Source organism: Carassius carassius, chromosome 14, assembly GCF_963082965.1.
Source record: "Carassius carassius chromosome 14, fCarCar2.1, whole genome shotgun sequence".
NCBI classification, from domain to species: domain Eukaryota; kingdom Metazoa; phylum Chordata; class Actinopteri; order Cypriniformes; family Cyprinidae; genus Carassius; species Carassius carassius.
In genome coordinates this window covers 31,959,750-31,969,999 of record NC_081768.1, presented here as the reverse complement: position 1 = coordinate 31,969,999, position 10,250 = coordinate 31,959,750, and positions in this window count along the sequence as shown.

Below are 10,250 nucleotides of genomic sequence, written 5' to 3'. Positions count from 1 at the left end.
TGTCTCGCTGTTGCTGCAGATTCTGGAATGACTGGAGGACAAACAATTTGCAACATTCCTGCCCCCCCACAGAATGTACAATAAAAGTTTAAAATCTGTTTAACCTTGTTCCTCTGTGACCTCAGTCACATCAGTGTCTCCTTACTTTTCCAACACAATCCCACATAGGCAGACCTCCCCAATTATGGCAGTGATTTTGCTGTCCAGTGATGTGAGCTTAGTGTTCACCAGTTGCAGCCACGCTCTAGCGATGGGAGGACAGTTTTCTATTTGCTTCTGCCTTGAATGAATGGGATTATTTATTTCACACATTTAAAACAAATAAGCACATCAAAATAAAGCTTACTTAATAGAATATAATACATTTATTGTAATTATACAGATGTCCATCAAAGTTTTATACACACACACACACACACACACACACACATATATATATATATTAAGAATGTCGTGGAAAAGTTAAATTATTTCAGAAATTCAACTCAAATTGTGAAACTCATGTATTAAATAAATTCAATGCACACAGACTGTAATTTTGATGATTTTGGCTCACATTTAACAAAAACCCAAAAATCTCAACAAATTAGAATGCTTCATAAAACCAATAATAAAAAAGGAAACATTTAGAGCTGCCATGAATTCCAGATCTTCAGTGTTTCACTAATACACCGTTACAGCAGCAAGAGACAAGCTAACACAAGAAGTAACTGGACCAAGATCGCAACTAAACCAAACACTTTCCACCACAATGGTGACTTCAAATGAATCAAGTATCAACATTTAAACCTCTGTTAATTCTCAATAAGAGCTTCTCTAGATGTCTGACAGAAATGAAGTCACAGAACCTTGTAAGGAGGATCTGTGAACGTCTATATCAGACGTACAGAAGACATAAAAAACATAAAAAAAGACATAAAACATTCTGTCTCCTCAGTGGACGTCTTTTCAACGTCTGCAAAGACATAAAAAGACGTGCACTGGACGTAACTTTGCCCAGTGGATTAGGTTGATGTTAAAATACGCAATATAGTAATGTTCACGTAATAGTTCCTTTAAAAACAAACAAAATTTTAAATACATGTGAAAAGGTACTTCATGCCACAAGACTGCTAACATATGAAGGTATAATTTACACTGGATTTATTTAACATGCATTATGTACCATGTGTTGAGTTCAGTCTAAAATGCATTGAGTAAAGAAGTTAATATATGTCCTTGTGCTTTGGACACAAACTTTCAATAATAAAAAAGTTATTTGACCCGTGTTATGGTCTTTTATTTATTTAGACTATTTGAATAAAATATAAAATCTGTATGCTTATAGATAATAGGCCTTGTGTTCAGTAAACAAAACATATTTTGTTCTGATATTTTTTAGGATAACATGACTATTTATGTTGTGACAACTTGTGATATTAAGTTATTATTTTAAGTTGGGTGGACTTTAGTTAAGTTTAAGTTTACTCAAAGTTTAAGTTTAAGTTTACTCACTTTACTAGTTTGTTAAGTTTACTCAAAAAAGCGATTGCTATAAGTTGCCTTATTTTTTTAAGTTGACGCAACTTTTTTTTTTTTTTTTTACAGTGTATTGACTGAAAAACTACAACAGATGCTTTAATAGGAATCAATGTATATAGTGTTTTATTTTTATTTGTTCATTACATTTTTTGAATGCTCCTGCTAAATACTATTGTACTATTTATATAGTAAATACTATATTTTTTTAATAACAAAGATAATAACAAAGATTTTTATCTTCTCCCACTTTGGCCTAAATATCCGCCATACTTTTTCATATTTTGTTACCTTAAAGTGAAAAGCTTTGTCTTTATAATAGGGAAATCAGTTTGGCTGTGATGCTCAAACAGCTTGCAAAATAGAAAAAACAATATGACAAAGAATCATGATAAAATCATGATATTTAAAACATTTATTTTAATTTTTTTGCCATATCGCCCACCCTAACAAACCCATACACCTTAACCATACCCCACAACCACACCCCACCCCGTCTACGATTGTCCCCTCATAACACCATTTCACCCCTGCCTTTCCAGAGGTCTGTGCACGACACTGGTTGTTTGGAATGATTTGGTTAACTCGAGAAAGATAACTGAGGTGTTGGTGGAAACTGGGGAGCATCCCATGACATTTGCATCCGGGTTGTGGGAAATGTTCATCATTTATTGTGGAGTCCCAAATGCAACTAAACAAAACCTAATGTCTAGGTCTGCATTAATTGCCCAGGGGAGAAGAAACATTAATTTATACCAGCACTAATTGGATATTGGAACCAATATACTTGGAGGAATGATCTGATGTGTTTTATATATATATATATATATAGGGAAGGTGAGGAGGCCATGATGGTCAGAGCCCAATGGGCGAATTTAGCCAGGATGCCGGGGTTATACTCCTACTCTTTTTTTGAAGGAGGTACATCCTGGGATTTTTAATGTCCACAGAGAGTCAGGACCTCGGTTTAAGGTCTCATCCGAAGGGCGGTGCTTGTTAACAGTATAGTGTCCCCATCACTACACTGGGGCACTAGGACCCACACAGACCACAGGGTGAGCGCCCCCTGCTGGCCTCACTAGCACCTCTTCCAGCAGCAACCTAGTTTTCCCAGGAGGTCCTTCATCCAGGTACTGACCAGCTCAAACCCTGCTTAGCTTCAGTGGGTGACCAGTCTTGGGCTGCAGGGTGATATGGCTGCTAAGGAAAATATTTGAAAATTTATGGAAAACATTTTTACATTTCTCTTTACAATGTGAGTATTGTTGATGCATAACTCACTCACACTCACCTTTGTACCCTCTACCCCCCCCCCCCCCCTCCGGGGGGGACCGCTCACAGGGACCTGCGGGAACCTGGGGGTAGGACAGACGAGGCGAGAGAAAAGGAGATGGAAGGAGGAGCGACAGAGACAAGAGAAGGGAGAGAGAAAAAAACAAAAAAACATTCCGGTTCCCAGACGCACTGCTGCTTGGCCCTCCACCAGCTGGGTGATCTCCAGCCCACCGCGTCGAGCGTCCATGGCGGCACACTCCCTCGCCTGCTCGATGCCACCGCGGATTCACCACAGTGGCTAGGGATCTTCAGCAGTGCGTCCCTCCTTCTCCCGGGCTTCGGCCCCACTGTAACGATAAAACTCCATAACTATGGGAAGATGGAGGCGGGAACCGGTGGACAATCAAAAAGAAACTTTAATGCTCAAAATAAACATAAAACAGCGCATCAGCCCCTCACGGACGACTGATGCGCACAAATAAAAAGCAAACACAACTAAAACCCAGGCCTGGTCACTGTCGTCGCTCCGGTTTTATATCCCTCCATCTCCTCCGTGGGACTTGAGTCCGGTGGGTCGTGCAGGTGTCGCTCATTTCCAATCACTCCACTGGCCTCGCTCCTGTTCCCACGTCTCTCGGCCTTGCACCACTCATTACAAGCACAAACCTGACAAGCTTTGACGTAATTAGTGACGTCCTTGGATATTGAAGGCCACCAGAATGAGTTAAGTAACAGGTGTAGAGTGCGGGAAATACCTGGGTGGCCAGAGCTGACTGAGGAGTGGACCCACTGAATTACCCTGGGGCGCAGACCCTGTGGAACCTAATGGAGGTTAGGGGGGCAGTTGGTAGGAGCTGGGTCTTGGATCTGCTCCCGTTGGATCTCCTCCATGATATCCCAAGTAATTGGGGCAATGATTACTGATGGAGGAAGAATGTATTGTGGAGTTTTGTTGTCCATGAGAAGATCATACTGCCTGGATAGGGCATCTGCCTTACTGTTTTTACTTCCTGGGCGATAAGTTACTGCGAATTGGAAGCGCGTGAAGAAGAGGGACCAACGAGCTTGGCGAGGATTGAGTCATTTTGCACTTTTAATGTACTCAAGGTTTTTATGATCTGTAATCACCTGGAATGGGTGGACTGCTCCCTCGAGGCCAGTGCCTCCATTGCTCTATCGCCACTTTCATAGACAGGAGTTCCTTATTCCCCACATCATAGTTTTCAGTTCAGCTGCTGTTAACTTTCTGGAAAAGAATGCACAAGTGTACAGTTTACCCGGCTGACCATGGCGCTGGGAGAGTACGGCTCAAATGCCTAAATCCGAGGCATCTACTTCCACGATGAATGGTAAGTTAGGGTCAGGGTGCTTGAGGATAGGAGGCGTGGTAAATGTAACTTTTAAGATTTTGAATGCTTGATTAGCCTCCTCACTCCACCTGAGTGGTGCTGCAACCATGCTGTAATTTCTAATGAACCTTCTGTAGAAGTTAGCAAATCCCAGGAATCTCTGAAGTTCCTTTATAGTGGAAGGTTAAGGCCATTCTGTTACTGCCTTTACCATGGCCTCGTCCATCTTGACACCCCGATGACTAATGTGATAACCCAGGAATAAAGTCTGCTTGACATGAAACTCACATTTCTCTGCCTTGACTTACAGGTGATTCATCAGAAGCCGAGTGAGGACGGTCTTGACATGGTCAACGTGTTCTGCCTCTCATTCTGCCGCGAATGAGGTTGTATGCACTTCGTAAGTCTAATTTGGTGTAAATCCTTGCTTCACGGAGCTGTTCCAGAGCTGAAGGGACCAGTGGTAAAGGGTAGCAGAATTTTATTGTGACATTGTTTAATTCCTGATAATCAATACAGGGCCTGAGTCCTCCGTCCTTTTTCTCCACAAAGAAGAACCCCGCTGCAGCTGGAGACGTGGAAGGTCGGATGAGTCCTGAACTCAGGGCCTCCTCAATATAATCCTCCATGGCTTGGGATTCTGTGCGAGATAAGGGATAAACACAACTCTTGGGGGGCATGGCATTGGGGAGTAAATCAATATTACAGTCCCAAGGACGATGAGGTGGTAGTTGTGTTGCCTTAGTTTTACTAAAAACCTCAGCTAGGTCATCGTAACAGGAGGGAATATTGACAGTCTTAGTACTCTAAGGACTTTCAACACTAGTGATACAGCAAGGCTGGGGAACTGACGAGAAACAGTGACTTTCACAAAAGGCTGACCACTTGGTCAACTCACCCTGATGCCATGACAGGATGGGGTCGTGAATGGACAGCCATGGGAATCCTAGGATGACTTCATGCTTAGGTGAGTTATCAACATAGAAGGATATGAACTCCTGGTGAAATAACCCCGCTTGCAATGTAAGTGTCTTAGTTTGTTGAATTATTCCAGTTCCAATTACTGTGTCGTTGATGACTTTGATCTTGATGGGTGTGTTACATGGTTGGACGGGTAAGTTATACTTCGTGATGATATCTTCATGAATGAGATTTAATGCAGCTCCGGAATCGATCATTGCTGTTAATGAAATGGACAGCTCTTCAGTTTTCAAGATAAGGGGATGTTTGAAGGATTGATTATTAGGTATAGTCAAGTGTTCCATATCTACCAGAATGAGTTTCAGGGCCTTGTGTGGACATCTCTGGCATCGATGGCCTGGTTCACCGCAGTAGAAACAGAGACGGAGATGGCATCGCCGTGCTCGTTCACTTTCAGAAAGTTTGGTATAGTTGACTTGCATAGGTTCTTCGGGCGTTATAGTTTTATTTACAGTCGTGGTAACAGGCGATATTGCCTTCATATACTTTCCTCGCGGAGTCTGTCTCATCAAATTATCCATCCTAATTGCAAGCGTGACGAAGTCAGTAAATGATGAATTTTCTCCTTTACATACGAGCTCTGCCTGGAGATCCATGTTGAGGCTTCTCTGGAATACGGCTTTCAGGGAAACGTCATTCCTCCCACTCTGAGCAGCGAGGGTGCGAAACAAGATGGCGTACTTGGTGGCTGTTCTGTTTCCTTGCGACATTTGTAGAAGTTGAGTTGATATATCCTTGCCCCCTGTGGGATATTCAAACACTTCTTGAAGTTGTTGCAGGAAATAGTCAAAGGATCGTCTGAATCTCATGTCAGTATCCCAAACAGCTGCAGCCCAGTCAATCACCTTCCCAGACAACAAGGACATCATGACAGCACATTTCTTTTCGTCAGAATTAAACTTGTCCTCCTGATTGTCGAAATAAATCTTTACTTGATGAACAAAGCCTCGACATCTATCAGCAGACCCATCAAATTTATCTGGTAGTGCGAAACTCACCGCTCTAGGCGTGGTTGCTGGAAGTGACTGGATGTAGCTCGTCAAGTGCTCGTTGATTGCTTGAAGTTTACTCAACTGATCTTGGTACCCCTTTAAGACTTCACTTTGATAAGCGAATGTCGCTTGCATGTTAGAAACTTCCGCTGGATTCAGTTGAGGCGAAGTATTCTGTAACGAAGAGGCTGAGGCAGAATGTGAATCCATTTGCAGGAGTTTATTAAAGGAAGATCATACAATCAGAGTCGTGTTACCAGGCAATGTGTCAATACCATAAGGGCAGTCCGATCTTTCAACATACACAGGGGTTATCCAATAGGCAGAGACGAGTAGGCAGGCGAACAGGTCAAACACAAAGATCAGTCAAATCAAGCAATATATCCAAAGGGGCAATCCAAGAGACGTGAACGAGATAACAGGCAGATTCGTGATCAAACAGGCAGTCAGAATACTCACAAGGAAAATGCTCGGTAAGGCAGGTTAACTGGCAATACTTCGCAGTCAAATGTCATGCACATGTTAAATAGTCCCAAACAGGAAATGACTGTAGAAGCAGAGGGAGTGGTGAACAGTCAGTACTCCAGTGAGGGCTCCCTCTGCTGGCGTGGCGTTACAGTCACAAATACAAACCAACCTGATTTATAATATTATAGCCTAAAAATGATGATATCTAATTGATTATATTCATAGAAATAAAGAAATAATTATACTCTCCATAAACAAAACACCTTTTGTTGTCGGGAGCTGAACAATTTTGTGAAATTCGGCTCGATGTAGTAACAGCACAGTGAAGTTGCGATTGTAAAGCCTGTGTTATACTTTCCGCATAAGCAATCCAGACGCAGACACGGCCAGCACTGACGCGGACTTCCATTTATACTTCCAAAAGCATACGCTGATGGTCCGCTCTGCCACAAACATGTGAACAAACAATTGCCCAGAATTATTGCACATTGCTGTCTTTATGTTCTTCATTGACGGATTGCACAGGTTCGATTGGCAATGGGCTTCTTCACACTGCCTGAACATGTGCAATTGTGCTTTTGCAGACTACTGACCACGCGCACCTGTCCGCGCGGTCGTCTGCTCGAAGCCTCGGCACACACTCTCTGATGACGATTTTTACATCACGCCTACCTAGCGGTCCATAGCGGACTCGCGGACACGGAAAGTTTAACAGAGCATTCTCTTAAGATGCATTCTGTAAGACGGGCACGGGAGCATGACTTGACGCGCGACATTGCAGAAAATGTGCGTTCACAAATGTAGCCTATGTTGATCCAAATATGGAGAGCACTTTCGAATTTAATTTTATGAGGTTCTCTCCAGAGATGTTTTGCCACATTTCTTCAATTAAGGATGATTGCTGCGTAGTATATGGTGTTTCCATTTGCTTGAACTTCTTCAAGTGAGTTGCGGGGCTAACCGAAAATCCTCCTTCACTACTGATACTGTGAATATTTTTTTGTGTTCATTCGCTAGCATTCTCCACATTTATTTTTTTCTCCCTTAAAAACAAATGTGTCATTTCTGATGCTCAGTTTTACAGAACTAATGGCTGTTGATGAATATTTGAATTTAATTCTGCCAAAGTGCGCGTTTGTAGCCTATGTGTTCATAATGTTATGTAAGTCTGCTCATGTCTGAAAATAATTTCTGAAAAACAAAATAATTTCACAGAAAAACATTAGGCTATAGCTTATATTTTTTTAGTAGCCTACATTTTTTTTAATTAATGTAAAAAATAAAATTAATTGTAAAACTAAAAGGTTTTTTTTTGTTCAGCATATGGTGGGCCGCATTTGAATTTGTGACGGGCCGCGGGTTGAGAACCACTGGTCTAGAAAGATACCTAAGTTTCTAACAGTAGCCAGTGGAAAAATAAAAACATCACCAAGGTCAATACTGGAAACATCAGTTTCATTTTTTATTAGAGATCGGGGACCAATTATTAAAATTCAAGTTCTGAACTCAAGTTCAGACTAAGAAAATTAGAATGTAGCCAATTCCTTTAACTCACTGACACATGAAGATAAGGATGCCATCGACTGGGTAGAATCTGGTTGACAAGCAGTATATATCTGGATGTCATCAGCATAACAGTGGTAGTTAAAACCATGGCGACAAATTATTTGGCCAAGAGGCTGAATGTAGAGGATGAATAATAATGGTCCGAGCCCTGGGGAACTCCCTGTATGAGCAAGGGAGTGGAAGATTTGCAGTGAGATAAAGTATTGCCATATCTGTGAGACATGAGGAGAACCAGGATAATGCAGAACTTGAGATGCCAACCTCTGCAAGGCGAGAGAGTAATATCTTATGACAAACTGTATCAAAAGCTGGACTGAGGTCAAGTAATAAAAGAATTGATAAAGTGCCTGAATCACCAGAAAGTAATAGATCATTGACAACCTTTACTATAGCAGTTTCCATAATGTGCCAAGTGCGAAAACCAGACTGAAAAATATCACAGAGATTGTTACAAGCTAGAAATGACTGCAGCTGAGAGGCAACAGTCTTTTGTGATGACTGGGTGAAGGAGGAGCTGGAAACAAGTGCGAGTTTAACAGTTTAATGAATATGAAACAGACAAACAAGGGTACAACACAATGCTGGGAAGACGACAATCCAAGACGGCGGTGAGGAATCCGGATGGTGACGGTGAGAAGGCAGCAGGAGAGGATGGCACAGGAACTGCAGGGAATCGAGCCGAAGGTAAGTCGTGATGCTTTGTGGAAGTGCGGAGAATGGATGAGGTTCCGGGGGAAGACACGGACATCCAACGCAAACAACACAGAAGCAAGAGACAGAGATCAGACATGAAACAACATTCTCACAAACACAAGACGTGAGACAAGCCAATATATAGGGAGTGTGTAATGGGTGACAGCTGCTGCTGATGACAATTAACAGAGACGCCCACAAACTAATCAGTGCAGACGCGAAACACACAGATTCACCACAAAGTGCAAAACCCAGAGATCACGGTTTACCAACCGTGACATCTTTTCCTTGATTTTAGATACAAATGGCAGGTTAGAGATAGGATGGTAGTTCTGAACAGATAGATTTACAGAATCCAGATTTGTTTTTTGAGAAAAGGAGCAGGGGCGTGTCTAGAGTATTTTTAGTGGGGGGGCCATGCTGGGGCACTGCCTCCGAATGGGGTGGCCGCCAGTGAAAAAAAACAAACAAAAAAAGAGCTAAATTCTACAGTATATAATGTAAATCCTATTGATTTTATTATTTTTTTTAACTTGAATAAAGTTACTTGTAAACAAATGCAGTAATAAAGCACATTTTTGATTAATTTAGTTTTTTGTCATGCCTGTATATATCCATTAAGTTACATTTGAGAATAAAAAATAAAAAAAGTCTTTGAAAGAAACTCCCTAGGGGGACCATCAAAATAAAGTGTTACCTTTACTTCTTTTCATGGCTTGGCACTGCTGTCTTCCCTGCCTTCAAAAGAAACACTTATGTGTTTCTGTTATTCTAAATCTCAAAAAAAAATTCAAATTGTGAATGAAATGCACAGAATGCATCCATGTCATTTCACGTGTAAATGACTAAGTTAGGCCTGACAATTTAACTGACTATCTAACTGACTTTAACAAGTAACGTGTCACCAGACAATTATTATTATGGAACATTCTGTGCATATTGTCATTTGGTGCAATCTTGCTATGTGGTCACTGTCACAAAATAAACTGATACAAAATATGCAAATCACCATGACTGTATATTGTTTGATAGCGCCCAGCGTATTTTACTTTTATTGTGTTTTATTAAACGTTGACTGAACATTCGATTGAAATCAACCACGACCAACGCGAGCAGAGCCTGACGGGGTAAAAACATTGACCTGAGAAAACCATACAAACATGTTAAACCATACATAAAGGTTACCTACCAGATCTTTGTTTGGTGTTTTGTGATGTGTCGTTCTTGAACGATTCGAATCTTGAGTGTGACTAGGGAAGAAGGAGTCGTCTCTATGACGGCGACATCACTTTGATTGTTTTTTTTGTTTGTTTTTTTTTCCAGTGGATTCTAATCTTCAAAAATTACCTTGTTGTATGATTTGTCTTTTGAGTTTACCCTTCAGATTAGACTATAGAACTGTAGTGTT